Here is a 14,807-nt window from a genome sequence, read left to right as displayed (position 1 = left end):
CAGCACTGGCTAGCACACCGAAATATAACTGACAGATACATTAGAAAAATCACAACATATCCAGGAAGTGAATGATGGAAGGGGCAAAGTGCCGGTCGGTGAGTTCATTCATCCCTCCGGATGGACAGACTGAAGCATGGATGGGTGGACAGACATACGGACAAACGCACAGACATCACTCGCTAGCTCCTCAGAACCGCGGACGGGCATTTTACGCATCGGCAGCAAACCCCACAGTCAAGCTTATCAACCCTGCCTCCCCAACTCCACTGCCAAGATTGCGCGGAACGGCAGCTACTAGTAGTTTCGCGCGTCAGCACTCAAAAATGCGATACCAAGCACAGTGCATGCCGATTTTTTTTGTTATCGTAGCTACACGTCGTGCATCATCACCGAAGGCCGCCACTTAGTGCATCACGTGCCGGCTGCACTGTCCACGCGGCCGCGCTGCTGTCAATAAGCTTTGGCGATGCGATTTAGACGTGCTTGGAGCCATGCTTGGTATCACCGCGAGCGTCTATGAATGTCCCGAGGCAATGAAAGCCTCATAGATTAACCCTTAAAAACTGAAGCTCTTCGGGCGACCTCAGTGTGCACACCACGTACTGGATCGAGACTCGAGAGACTGGCACTGTAGTCGCAGTCCTTGCTTGGTGAAGGAAAAATGTGACTCTCTGCAGCCCTTGACAATATTTCAGGCAAGAAGACAACCAACTAGACAATGGCTCTTCTGCAATGAAAAAAGAAATGTTGCTAGTCTTCAATAAAAACATTGCATGGTGGTTTATTTGTTCAATAATACCTGCTCTCCTACATTATTTTGGCAGCCAGATTGCAGCACCAATTTGTAGTTGGTTGCATCCTATATTAAAAAACGCACTGGAAGGTTTGAATTAAGTTTGGCTTAATATTGTTATGGCATACAAACATCTCCAAACATCCATTATTGCACAGAACATCTTAATTTAAAAGCGGTCCTCATTAGTTGACTGCTTTGCTTCACACGGTAAGTGTCCCACTTGGCAGTGAGCCTTAAGCTGCTTTGAAACGCATTTTCGGTTGCTCCAAGAATCGTTTTTCCCGCTCCAAAATCATTTTTTCCTAAACTAAAATGCCCGTTTTGCTGTTCCAAAAATGTGCTCCGAAACAGCTCAAGTCAATCGTATAGCTGGAAATGTACTGTCTAATTGTTGGAATATTTCTTTTCTCATCACACTGCTGCATTGCTTCAGACTAACCTAATCTTCGAAGTGTTGCCCGTCCAGTTTCAGTTAGTCTAAGCTGTTCGAGTTGATTTACTTTGTGTGCTTCGACAAGCTCCTCCCAGGTGTTGTGGAGGCCCAAGCGTAGTAGTCGCTGCGTGTAAGCATGTTCGGAGATTCCTATGGCAGTCTTGATGACCTTTCGTATAAGGGTATTATTTGAGTTTCAGAATTCTTGAGATCCAATTAAGGGGTTCCATAAGTAATTCTGCTGATGGATGGATGGAAAAACTTTATTTCGTCAGAAAGCAACTGAGGATGATTCCGTGTTAGATGGCCATCAACCCACAGTTGGCGGCGACCTGTGTGGCCCACTCCACGACCCTTAACTGGACGACTGGGTCTGAGCTGGTCAACACGGCCTCCGAGTGCCTAGGTTAATTTGATGGTGTTGTATTCTTTCAAGCCTTGTCTTTTGTTTGATACCCGTCGTACCAAGTGTTTAGCTAGCGTTACGGTTGCCTGAAGCTTCGGTAATGTGGTTGGGCCCAATCCGTCTTCTTGGATGTGTAGACCCAGGACTCAGCAATTCCACCTAAGGAATTCGCACTCCATTCAACCAAAGCTTTGGTTCTAAGATTTCACCTGTTGTCGGCCTCCCCCATGTTCTGGCTTTGAACATAAGAAGCTCAGACTTTTCTGCTGCACATTTGAGCCCACAAGCATTGAATTAATTTTTTGTGCTGTCCACTGCCTCTTGAAGTGCATTCTGCTGAGCTCCTGAAGAGCCACTGGTTGTTCAGATGGTTAGATCAGCTGCATAGAGGGTGTGGCTTATCCCCTGTATTCCTTTTGACTTATTTGGCAATTTTATCACGGGAATATTAAAAAGAAGTGGCGAGCTGACGGAGCCTTGAGGAATTCCTTTGTTTGCCATTTCGAACTGATCTGATTTCAGCCAAGGCGCACTGTTGCTGTTCTGCCGGTAAAAAAGTTCTGTACATAGCGGTACGTTCTTTCCCCACAGTGCGTGTCCTGAAGGTTCCTCAGTACCGCGCTGTAAGAATCGTTATCAAACGCTCCTTTCACGTCCAATGTCAAGACCGTGCTTTTACTGTGTTTGCTTAGGCGATTGACGACGTCCTGCTTCAGTTGCAACAGAATGTCTTGTGCTTACAAATAGTGGCGGAATTCATACATTGTGTTTGGCAAGTATCGGTTTTCTTCCAAGTATGGAGTTAGTCTGTTCAGGACCATATGTTCATACAGCTTTCAGGCGCAAGATGTCAGGGATATAGGTCGCATATTTCCTATTCCCAGTGGTTTGTTTGGCTTAAGAATCATTGTGATCACAGCATGTTTCCAGACTGCTGGAACGGTCCTACTTTCCCATCTGTCATTTATAGCTTTTAAGAGGTAATCTTCCTCATTTTTGCCTAGCTGGTGGAGTATCTTGTTGATACGATCTTTACCTGTGGTTGTGTTTGGAGTTAACTTTGCCAATCCCGCTTGGATTTCTTCCACTGTGAATGGGCGATCAAGTTCATTTCGCTTCACTGTGTACTCTAGGTCTAAAGCAGGAACTACTGCAGCTTGGGTACCTCCTGTCAGCTTCTTCTGCAATTCTAACAGAATTTCATCTTCTGAGCCCCCACAGTTGTGAATGAATTTTGTCAGGTTCTTTGTATAGTTTGCTTTTGATTCTGTTGTTCTCAAGAGCGACTTGATGTTTCAGGTTTTGCGGATGCTTAACTCTTTCGTTAAGGAGGGAAAATGGCCGATTTTCAGTGCTTCCAGAAAAAAATTTTTTTCTCTTGAACAACTGCTAGCTTTTAGCATTGCTATATATCAAATCGTAGCTTTTTCATTTGGCTTTCCAACTATGAAAGGACAGTGCTGTGAGGTTTATAGTAATTGAAAGTTTATTTGTCAATTACAGACAAACATGCACAAAAAAGTACAAACACAAAAAAGTGAGCGAGTATGCTTAACCAGAAAGTTATTTTTGAAATTCTGAAATATACAAATTGTTCCCTATTCTATCAGCTATCGGTTAGTATATATATCAATGCGGTGCTTCAAGTACTGCATTTTTGGATGCCCGTAAATCTAGCGGCCTTGACGGCTGTGCCACTCAGCAAAGCAGTCGCGCGAGGGCACGAAACAAAGATAAACTTTGCAGGTGGAGCAATAGACACTTGTTCTGTTTTGTGTTTTTGTTTTCTCGTAGCAAATCTTACAGTTTCTTCTTTTATCCATTCTTTTTGGTTGGTGCCGAAGAGGGTCCAATGGTGCGAAGGGGGGTGAAATGGGGGCGTGTCCTTGCGCGACTTCGTCATAATCAAATATCTGATGAATTAGTTCTTCTCTAAAGGCCAATTGATCAAAATAAATGCTTTTGGAAAGTTCTGGGACTTCTGGGCTGTTTTTTCGGTGCTCTTGAAAGAGAATGAAGCTGTTCACGCACGCGATGTCAACACAGTGAAAAAAGAGAGTTTTCCACCATCGCACGCATTTTCTGAGGACGTTGTAAGTGCCAATGATTTGGTCCGATTTGTCCACACCTAACATCCCAGCATTGTATTCGTGGACAAGGAGCGGATTTTTGATTACTTTCAGAGCCCACTGGCTCCCCCTTCGCCCTCTTCTTTTGGCCGGCACATGCTGGTTTGCCGTGTGCATTGTACTCAAGTTCACAGCCCGGCGGTCTTTCCACTGCATGTAGAGGATGCTACCCTTCCGAATCCATCGAATGTCTCCACGCTGTGCCCGTTTTTTCCATGCAGTGTCTTTCAATTCAGCTGGAAAGCAGCGACGGTCCTTGCGAGTTGTCCCGCATGCAAGTGTCTTGCGCTGAAGCAGATGTTAAAAAAGTTTTCCTGATGTGTAAAAATTATCCATATAAATTTTGTATCCCTGATCAAGGTACTGTGTACAAAGCCTGTTCACTACGTCAAAGGCTAAGCCATGAGGCCCCGGTGCCTCACGCTTACCAGTGTACACGAAGAATTGAAGTGTGTATCCGGTTTTCGAATCTGCCAGTACCCAGAGTTTATAGCCAAACTTAGTCACCTTGTCCCTAATGTATTGCCTGATTCCTGATCGGGCTTTAGATTTGACCATACGTTCATCAACGGAGAGGTCGCGCTGTGGCTGGAAGAACTTTACTGATTGCTGATTTATGTGCCTCAGCAGCCACGACACCCTCCATGTCTTTCCATCAGATGCTGCCGCCGCTCCGTCTTCTGGGTCCCCTACACTCAGAAAGGCAAGCAGCGCGAAAAATCGGCCTCGTCGCATAATATTTGGTGGCAGCAGGCCACTGAATGTTCCTGTGGTCCGCCAATATAAGTGCAGTCGCGGTACTTCAACAAGGCCCATGTAGATGATGAGTCCAATTAGTCGCAGCATCTCCAATGGAGTGACTTCCTCCCAGGAGCCGTCACGCCGAGTATAGGTTTGTTTCCCCAATATGTGCATCCAGGCGTACTTATTTGTGTTCTCGCACACCGTCTTGATCACTTCGGTCGTGAAAAACAAAAGAAAAAAATCCAGCGCTCTACAGAACCGACGCGCGTCGCTCCGCGTCACTGCTCCAACATAGGCACCTGGTTCTCTCGTTGGCAAACACTTGACACGGCGCGATGAGTTCGGCAAAGTATCCCGGCCATATGTTGTTGAGGCCCTAAAGAAACAAACAATAGCACTGCCGTTAAGTATGAAGTGCGTTTTTTTATATATACACAGCGCGAAGTCGAAAACGAATCTCACCTGCAAGCGCTTGTCGAAGCTTGAGGCCCCTGCGCAGCAGGAGTGTCGTCGTCCGAGCTAAAATCTGACGATCCCGCATCGTTGCTTGAGCCATCACTACTGCTTAGGTCAGAAAAATCGGCATGAGAAGCGACCGAAATACTTGCTGCAGGAGTCTGCTTTCGAGGAGCGCGACGCTGACGGGACGCCATTCTCGCACGCAACTCAAAACCATTTTCGGTTCAAGTGTCGTCTTCAGCGGCATGGCGGGGCGCGAAATGTAAACAAACCAAGCTGAAATTGTAAGAGGAGTTTTCAAAAAGTATGCCAGATGGCGCAACTTGTCTGTAAAGCGCTGCTTTTATTTTTTGCGGGAGATTTGAAGTCATCGGACACCCGTGTTTGATGGCCTATGGCGCCGTACTGAAAGAGTTGAAGTTTCTTCAAGCATGTTCCAGTTCTGCCGTGCTAATTCGTAAGCGTATTTTTCGGCTTGCCTGGTCAGGTCGACAATCCGCTTTTTTAAGATTCTGTTCCGGTTCCCGGTTCTGTTTTTTTTTTTTTTTTCCATCAACGAATGAGGCTTCTACGGGCTTCACATAAGTGGAGAAGGTGGGGGTCCGCTGCTGGTTTGTCAACTGATAATTGAATTCTTTTCGCGTACTTCTGGGCTTTTTCTGTGACAAGTCTCGTCTACTCGTCAAATTCTTCATTACTTTGTGTGATATCTTTACGAAATGCGGTCCAGTCTGTGATCTTCGTCTTGCCAATCTTAAGGGGTCCCTTTCTGCAGCTTATTATCGTTTGCACCTAGTAGTGGTCGCTTCCCAGAATTTCTTCTAGTCTCAACCATTCGACTTGGGATATTCCACACATTCGACTTGGGATTTCACACAAAGAAGAATATTATATGAGCACACCAAATAAAAGTGAACTAAAATATAGCTTTCCCAAGGCAAGCCATCTTTTAGTCCACTTTTATTTCTTGAACATTTACATTATATTTAGTACTAATAATGTCCCTTATATTTTCCTTGGCATTATTGTCTGTTAGTTCTTATTAAACTAAGACTTATACATTTATGCACTTTCCATCAACAATAATGAAGATGATGACAACAACAAAATGGGAAAACATAATCATGACAATTGTATGTGTGTGTTCTCGGTCACGTTTCCAGCAGTTATATTTGCCTTGGTTTCTGTCTAGAAGGTCATGACTCTTCCGGGTTGATTTTGTACAAAAAAAAAAAAACACCCTGAACATTGAGCGTTATGCCGGGGCAACTCTTCCCCCTCGAGAAAAAACTAGAGAGTGGCCGGCGGCACCAGGAATCAAACCACGTATCTTCCATGCATTGGTGGTAGATGCCTCAAGCACTTTACCACCGCTGTGGTTTTCCACAATCACGCACACTCACACTCTGACTGCATACACAGCGAATTGGGGGCTGAGGCATTGAAAGAGCGAACCATTCTTAAAAAAAAAAGGGGGGGTTTTCGTGTGTCGGTAATTAATGATTTCACGGCACTCAAATCGCCACTATTACGGCGAGATGCCTGGTAAACTAGAAAACGCTCAAAGAGAATGTACAGGTGGCGCCACTGCCTGGCATGATGTTGTGTATATTGATAGCGTCCACTAGGGCCTACGTAATTGTTTGTCCTTAAAAGATTTTCAAAGTGCTCTAAATGAAACAGTGCTGTAACATGGGAATTTTCATTGAACTATTGCAGCCAAAATGCTCATACAGACTAAATATTATGACTTCGCACCGACGTTCACGTGCTGCAATTTCGGCTCGAAACTCAAACGTTACTGTGACCCTTCTCATTTCTTCTATCAGTAAACCTATCTATGACGATGCAACTAGCTAGCGACAGTAGGGACATGGAAGAATATACTATCAAGATAACTTTATTCACTGTTTCGCACCACCGGCGTGGTCAGTTGTGGTTTAATGCTGGACTGCTAAACCAAAGGTCGTGGAACCAAATCCTTGCTGCGGTGGCTGCATTTTCGATGGAGGCGAAAAGTGTTAGAGGATCGTTTGTTTTCTTAGATTTAGGTGCACGTTCAGGAACCTTGGGTGGTCAAAACTTCCGGATTCCTCCACTGAGGCTTCTCTTCATAACCATATGGTGGTTTAGGGATGTTAAACCCCATATATTAATTATTCACTGTTCTACTTTTGTGTCCCATTAGAAACTGACGGGGTGCGCTATGCATTCATCTGAGAGAATAATTTTCTGACACAAATTAACACAACACGCATTGTGAAACAGGTGCCTTCTATTTCTGCATGGCAACGGTCAAACTAAAGTGTCGAGTCAGTTGGATCTCAGCAATTTGTCAATACATTGTACGGTCTTTAGCCACGTTCGACGTGTCTTCAGCTGTGTTTTTTTCTTCAAATATGCAAGCCTAGGGAGAGGGAAAGCTAGAAGGCGAAAGGCAGGGAGGTTAAACAGACGAGCATCTGGTTTGCTACCCTCCACGTGGAATAAGGGAATGGGAATTGAAGAGAGAAAAATGGAGAGAAGGATTGTGCTGTACGTACAAACAAGTACAGTCAATCAGCTACTGAGGCCGTAGTTTCAAGTTTCAAGTTTTATTATTTCCAAAAACAAGGTACAAAATCTAAGATATACAGACGAGGGTCCCAGAGCCAGAGACTTTAGTGGGACCCGCGGTTCTTCGATACAAAAATGACGGTAAAATTTATACAGAGCAACAGAAAATTCTTACATTATACGGACATCAAAATGCACTTTTATATCACAAATCAAGCCAAAACACATAACATGGTATAAAAAACGAAGAACAAACGAGTCAAACAGGTAAACGATCACAAGTAAGGTTATTCGAGAAAATGATTTTCGACGAACTTTTTGAACAAAGGAATTGAAGTGCAACGCTTAATGCTAGAAGGTAATGCATTCCAAAAGGATATCGCACTGAAAGTGGAAGTTTTTTGCCCACAATTAGTATGAGCGGGGGGGGGGGGGGTAACAGGAAATTTTTATCAGCCGCAAGCCTGGTCACATTATTATTCTGCAAAAGATCAGATGTAATAAATGGGAATGCGAGTTGATTATACATCAGTTTGTGGAATAAGGTCACAAGATTTAACCAGAACAAAAGATTTACTGGCAAGATATTGTAAGAGCGTAGCAATGTGTAGGCGTTCAATTGCGAAGAACTAGAAGTGACAATGCGGATTGACTGATTTTGAATGTGCTGTATTGATAAATGACAAGCATAAGTGTTGCCCCATGAGACTACACCGTGAGTAATATGACTATGAAAGAACGCAAAATACAGCGCCAGTAAAGTTTCACGGGAAAAGGAAGGGCGAGCTTTGATTAATGCGCGGATACCAAACGCCGTCTTCTGCTTAAGATGGTTAAAGTGACTGCGAAAGGTAAGGCATGGGTAAAAATGTATGCCAAGAAAGACGACATCAGAACAAGCAGAAATGGAATGAATACCAAGTTGTATTAAGAGAATAGCAGATAATGACCTCTGAGCACTTTTAAACACCATAATTTTAGTTTTTGTGGGGTTTATAACTAAGTAATTACTGCTGCACCAATTCATAAGGGCACTTAATGCAAGATTTAACTTTGAAACAAGAGCATCAATGTTTTTATCAGATGAAGATATTGTTGTGTCATCAGCGTATAGAACACAGTGACCACAGTCAAAAGAGCTAAAAACATCAGGAAGATCATTCATATATAAAATAAATAGGAAAGGACCCAATACTGAGCCCTGCGGTACTCCTTGGTTAACATATTTTGTTGTAGAGAAGGTATTTGTGGCGTGTACTGTGTACTGTTGCTATACTATACTATATATACTATGGTATACTATTATAGTTGCTATAACCTATACATTGCTTCGAGAAAAAGTATGCTCGCTAGCCTATGCCGTGGAAAACTGCAATTAAAGCATGGAAATGGGCAACATAGGTCAGGTCCGCTGCAATGCAAATATGGTATGCGGTGAAGCATAAAAACAGATCTATGAAGGGGTAGATGTAACGGCAGAGTGCACGCACAATTGGCGCTCTTACGTGACACTTCTTTTTTTGTACCTCATGACGAGAGCTTGGAACACACATATCAAAGGATTATTTCACCTTAGGACTACCTCCATGGACGCCATTAGGAAAAGTTCAGATTTGCAGCTTGGAAATCGTGGTTACTCCCGCAAACATGCGGATGTCGCCACAAGAAGGCGCTCCGCAGTCCGGTGATTAAAAAAAAAAAATCGGCGAGTTGCCCGGGGTGAGAATCGGAGGTCAGTGAAACTGTGAGTATTTGTGAGGGTAGACTATAATAGCTTGGTCTTATTTCGGGCACCATCATTATCGCAATAATCGTCACCGTAATTTAGCATCATTATCATCCTGCTTTGCATCTTTCTTCACTCACCTCCCCCCTCCCTCCCATGGTCATGTGATCTGCGTGACGTCGGACGGCGCAGGCTTGACTTGCAACAGCTCTACTCTTAACGAGGTTTGTAATAAATTCCCGGCTCCAGTGATGATGCCTTGCTGCAGCCGCACTATTAAAATGGGAGAGAATTAAACTTTAATTTTATGACCAGACATGCGGTTTCTCTCCGCCTGGAAGTGGGTTACTTCCTTTATTATTCCTGGTAGCCACGGCTAGCAGCCGACACCCTAGCCCTGTCCATCAGTCGGACCCGGTGTTCAGTGTTCACGGACGTCAGCAACGCCTCCCACGGGTCGTCTGGACTTTTAGTTGTACGCCCTGTTCGTCCATGTGTGGGATTTCTGGATTGTTTCGGCACCACGAGCTACAGGGTGATGACAGTCCGGGCAGTATAGCCCCGTGTACATGGACGCGACGGGGGCGGGCTGAGTTGAGTGGCGGGTTCAGCTTACCTCGACGCGCCCGAGTTTACATGAACTCGCACGGACGAGTTGAGGTGAGTGGTGATCGCAGCGACGCTTTGCGTCGAGGCGAGCCGAAAGCCCGTCTTCCGGTACCGGTTTCCGCTCCTCCAAGCCTGCGCTCTCGCCTCTCGCCGCTGTGGGCTGCGGTTGTTTACGCAGTTGTCGCTCCGCCACCGCGATGGCTGTCTTGGTATTTTTTCTCAGTTTGCACCAGCTGTACTTTATGGTTGTGTTGGTGTCTTGGCTAACACTGCACAATGCGATGGCAGCAGCGGTTCTGTTGCGGCACAGCGCTCGCCGCAGGCGTATCCGCAGCCTGACGCACCGTCCCCTGTTCACCCCTGGCTGGTCTCTCCAGGAATTCGCCGTACCGAATATGAATAATATTTTCTCGCGTAAAACAAAGATTCGTATTAAACTTACAGAAATAAATATCGTTTCTGCACCCTTTGAAATGATCCAAAGTGTATATTTTTTATATGGAGTGCCACACAGACCGATAAGTGCCTGAACATGAACAATATTGCAAATTTTTCAAAGTTCATGTGCCAGCGCTTCCAAACTACTGTCTTTGCGACTCGTGTTTTTCCCCCACTTACCGTCAACAATGCAAGCAAGCTATGCAGCTGCGTTTTCTCTGGAAAAGTTGAAAAGCTGTAAAATTTTCTAACTTTGGTCAAGAACACTGCATTGCTTCCCCGCAAAGCACATCAACATACACTAGTAGTGAATGCGTTTTAACAAGGAAATGCGGTTCTTTCCCTACCGACTAGAATCGTTTTACCGTGCTGCGTATAATATTTCACTTTTTCGAAGTTTTGTCGCAACCTAACTGCCACCATATTTAAGAAATTAAAATTTTCTTTAGAAAATTGGTTCCAAAAATGAATAGTGTAGTAAAGTGACCAACCATTACTTTTTAGAGTGTAATCGTAGATGGTGTAGCGTAGTATCTGGGATATTTGGCGTGGAACGACCCTCCTCTCCTCCAAAACCCGAACACTAAACCCGAAAAAACGTTCGAAATGCCCAAGTTCATTCGGGGATTCATGAAACACGAATTAAAAAGAGCGAAACCAACCCTGGACTACGCTTTTCCTCTGGGGGAAATTACATGTGTTGGTAAAGGCACTTAATTTTTGTGATAAAGTCAATTTACACCATTTGCAAAAAACCCAAAACAAAACACACAAAGAATAAAATACCCGAAAGTATTTGCCTTTTCATAGTCGAACCTGGCTGTGAAGAACGTAAAATAAATGCAAGCGGAGTTGGAATGCTGCACATTAGTAGACAATTCTGTGAATTTACGCAAATGTATTCTGATGGCGAGGTGACCAGAAACTTTAATAAAGCGTTCATGTGCACGTATTTGAGATTTCTGGCGCACAAGCCGATTTCCTGCTACGGGCAGAGCAAAATAGCCGGTCGTGAGAACGATAACCAACAAGCTCTCGTAGGACGTGCCAAGCAAGATTTAAACGTAAAAGTGATCTGCATTTACCGCATAACAGAACGATGTCTTCCGCGCGTACCGGCCGACAGAGAAAGAGCAACGTCGCAGTGATGGGGACAGGGGAAGCGGAGACGGCGACGGGTCACGAGGCGTCACCTCAGCGCGACCGGTTATACATGCCCTTTCTGAGCGCGGCGAGTTCGGTGAACCTACCCCCTGTCTCCGGGTCGACGGGACTCGCCGCGACGACTCTCCGCCCCGACGCGTCCGCTTATACATGAGGAGGGCGAGTCCAGAAAACCTGTTTATTTCGACTCAACGCGCCCTCGTCGGGTCAATGTAAACGGGCCTTATGTGAAGTTCCTGCTTAAGTTGCCGGGGAGTATAGTGTACCGTATGGATATGTGCCTGCCTTTATAGCCTTCTTCAAGTCACTAATTACTCAGCCATCACTAATGACGTTTAGGTTTTAGTTTGAAATCGTCGCGCCGTGACGATTTTCGTCGTTTGGCTCGACTTCTATGGAAGGACGAGGAAATGTTTCTGACACGTGTAGGCGAGAGAGCACGCGCTTCTCCAGGGGCCTCGTCATGCGGTGTCCCGGACTAAGGACGCCGACCATGTAGCGGGGTCATGCTTTGGCCCCGTACCTCTCTCTTTTATAATAAATGTTTTTCATCATCATCATCTCCATGCGAACGCAAAACTTCCGGAGCGCTGACCATCGCGCGACGATGGGCTGTTCCGTGTTTTGTGTTCGCGGAGGCACGCATAATTTGGCAGTTTAGGGTCGCCTTGAAAGTGAAAGAAACGGGGAGGGGGAGAGAAACGTAAGTTTGGGGTCGCGTTTTTGTGAGACGTGATGCAGGGTGCCCTCCGAGAGCTTTCTCTGTTCTCCGGGACGTCTTCACTGTGGCTACTCTACTGTGGCGCCGGCACGTCTTCTCCCGTTGGAGAGACACTGTAATCCGGAAGGAAAGCGTCGCATTAGTGTACGCTAGAAGAAAAGCAGAGGCGTTCACCCGACCAAAACAGAAAGCTAGTCTGTTTACCCTGAACTTAAAGGAGGTTACGAAGCAGAAAGGTGGCACGCCTAGCTAGCTTGCTTAAAGAGAGAGAGAGAGGAATGAGCCAAGTTCACGGCCATTGCTTTCCAAATGGAAAGAACGCCAACTACACGTCTGTCGCTGCGCAGTGTTTCTCTGAACAAGAACAATTTTTGCACGTGCCAGTGCAGAAAGCGGCGTGCCGAAGTATATCGGAATGACAAATTTGTGACATCTTTTTTTCAAATTGGAAATAGAATGTACAGAAACTCAGGAAATACAAAGACTAAAGGTCGACTTTGACAAAGAAGACGCTTTGACAAGTATTTGACCCTGATTTCTTTTCTGCGCAGATGCAATTGTTGTCCGTGCGAATAGGTCGGCAGCTTTATATATTTGTTCGTGCACGTTCTAATAAATTTTTAGGTGAAAGTTCAGCGCCCGTGTCCTATTTGTTTTTCTGTGGAGAGGTTGAAGTCCACATAACCTCGGTTACTCGATATCAATAAACGCCCGTGTTGTGTCTTTCTTGCTTGCCTTTAGAGCTATATAACGACCGTTCCTTAATTGAACGACGTTGCTGTCGTCGTCCGGGACATAAAAAAAACACACAAAAAAGCGACCGATAGACGCAAGAAAAAATCGCCTCCATCGAAAACGCGGCCACCGTGGTTGGGATTCGATCCCACGACCTGTGGTTCAGCAATCGAGCTCTATTATAGACCACCGTGGAGAGATAGGAAAGCGGAACACGGTCGAAGGAGCTCGAGGACGGGGCACCAATCGGCGAGAGCTACATGGCTCCGGGAGATCGCGAACGGCGGGCCGATCGGCGAGAGCTACGCTGGCTTAGGAGATGGCGGACGACACAACCGTTCAGCACGGAATCCAGCAACCAGCTTAAATAGTTCACCATGCTGGCCACAACTAGAACAAACTATCTAGGAGTACTTTCCCTGCACAATACATCGCATGTGACGGGTGATAAGTGACAGTTATGTTAGGATGTGGGGGTGAAATAAGGGACCGGTACAGTACTTCATGTAAAATAGCTCACGGGCTGCCGGCTCATGCATGAGGGTGACGTCGCCCTACGCGAGATTTTCTAAGAGCATGCCCGCGATTCGTTTCAAAAAATGACATTAGTTCAATACAATTAGCAAAAAGTAGACTCGGTGGGACAATGGCCAGAAAATTTCGCAAGGCTAGAACCACCGGCAACCTACAACATTCTGAATCTTAAGGTATGGGTGCACGAAGATACAAAGAGTGGGATGTTGGAACGAAGGGCGACGTACAGTCGAATCTCGTTATGAACAAGTTGCATCGAGATCATAGATTAGTTAGTTATACCTCATATATATTGTGATAGTTGCGTCAAAATCTGCTATAGCAATTATGACTATCAGTAATCTTGCTTGCCCCAAAAATTCTAGATGCACAAACGGATTGTGTTAGGTTTCATACCCAATTATAAATGAGGTAAGTCCATATTTTTAAAATTCCTCAATAAGCCCGGGAGATTTCCAGAATTTTGAGAAATCCTCTCGATTGTACTGGAGTGGCTAATAATCTCCCGCCAAACAGTGCTAGAATTATAATGAAAAGACAATAATAACAGAAACATTCGTTTTATTTTGCGTGATTGCGTGTGAAACGTTCAAGTCACTTCCGTCTCGGTACAATCGTGTCATGCAGACAAGCGTATTGAAATGGCAAGGGGCAACTCTCTGCCACGGGATACAAGATCTGGTCTCTTCGGAACGTTCGCTTCTGATAATTACGAGTCCTATGATTGCCGGCTTCTATGAACGTTACTGACAATCATACGTTCATCACGTCGCAGCGGCCTTGAAAAGGCCCTGCAACACTTTTACAGCATGGTCAGAAAACACTTCTGATCGCTAATCGAGACTTCTTAGAACACGCGAGCGAGACATAATAGCAAAGCAAGCGGCCTGAAATTTACAATTACGTGAGCGTGAAATTGTTTCCTTTTATCTCCACAAACCTCTTTCTATCTCCTTAAGCCGAAATGACCACGCCATAAACCGAATGTCCACGGAGTTTGGCTTATTTGAGCATTATGTGCTTCATAGTTCCAGTGGCCGCGCGTAGGCTCGCGATAACGCTCATGGCGTTAATTCCAATGTAAATGGGAAAAAAAGAAAAGCGGATGAGAAGATAACTTGCCGAGGGCAGTAACATAACCAGTGACCTATGCATAATAAGTATATATCTATATATAAACAAGCGAAATAACTTCATCGACGAACTCCCACTTTGATATGAATTTGCATACACACAGTTGACACGATGCGCTTTATTAAATAACACGAAGTTCAATCACATTTCAACCGGCCGAGGAATGGCGCCCTTAGCCCGATTTCCGCGTCCAATATGCGATGCTCATCTTACTATCACG

The sequence above is a fragment of the Rhipicephalus microplus genome, chromosome 5, assembly GCF_043290135.1.
Source record: "Rhipicephalus microplus isolate Deutch F79 chromosome 5, USDA_Rmic, whole genome shotgun sequence".
In the NCBI taxonomy this organism is placed as follows: Eukaryota; Metazoa; Arthropoda; class Arachnida; order Ixodida; family Ixodidae; genus Rhipicephalus; species Rhipicephalus microplus.
Note: the sequence above shows the minus strand (reverse complement) of the source record.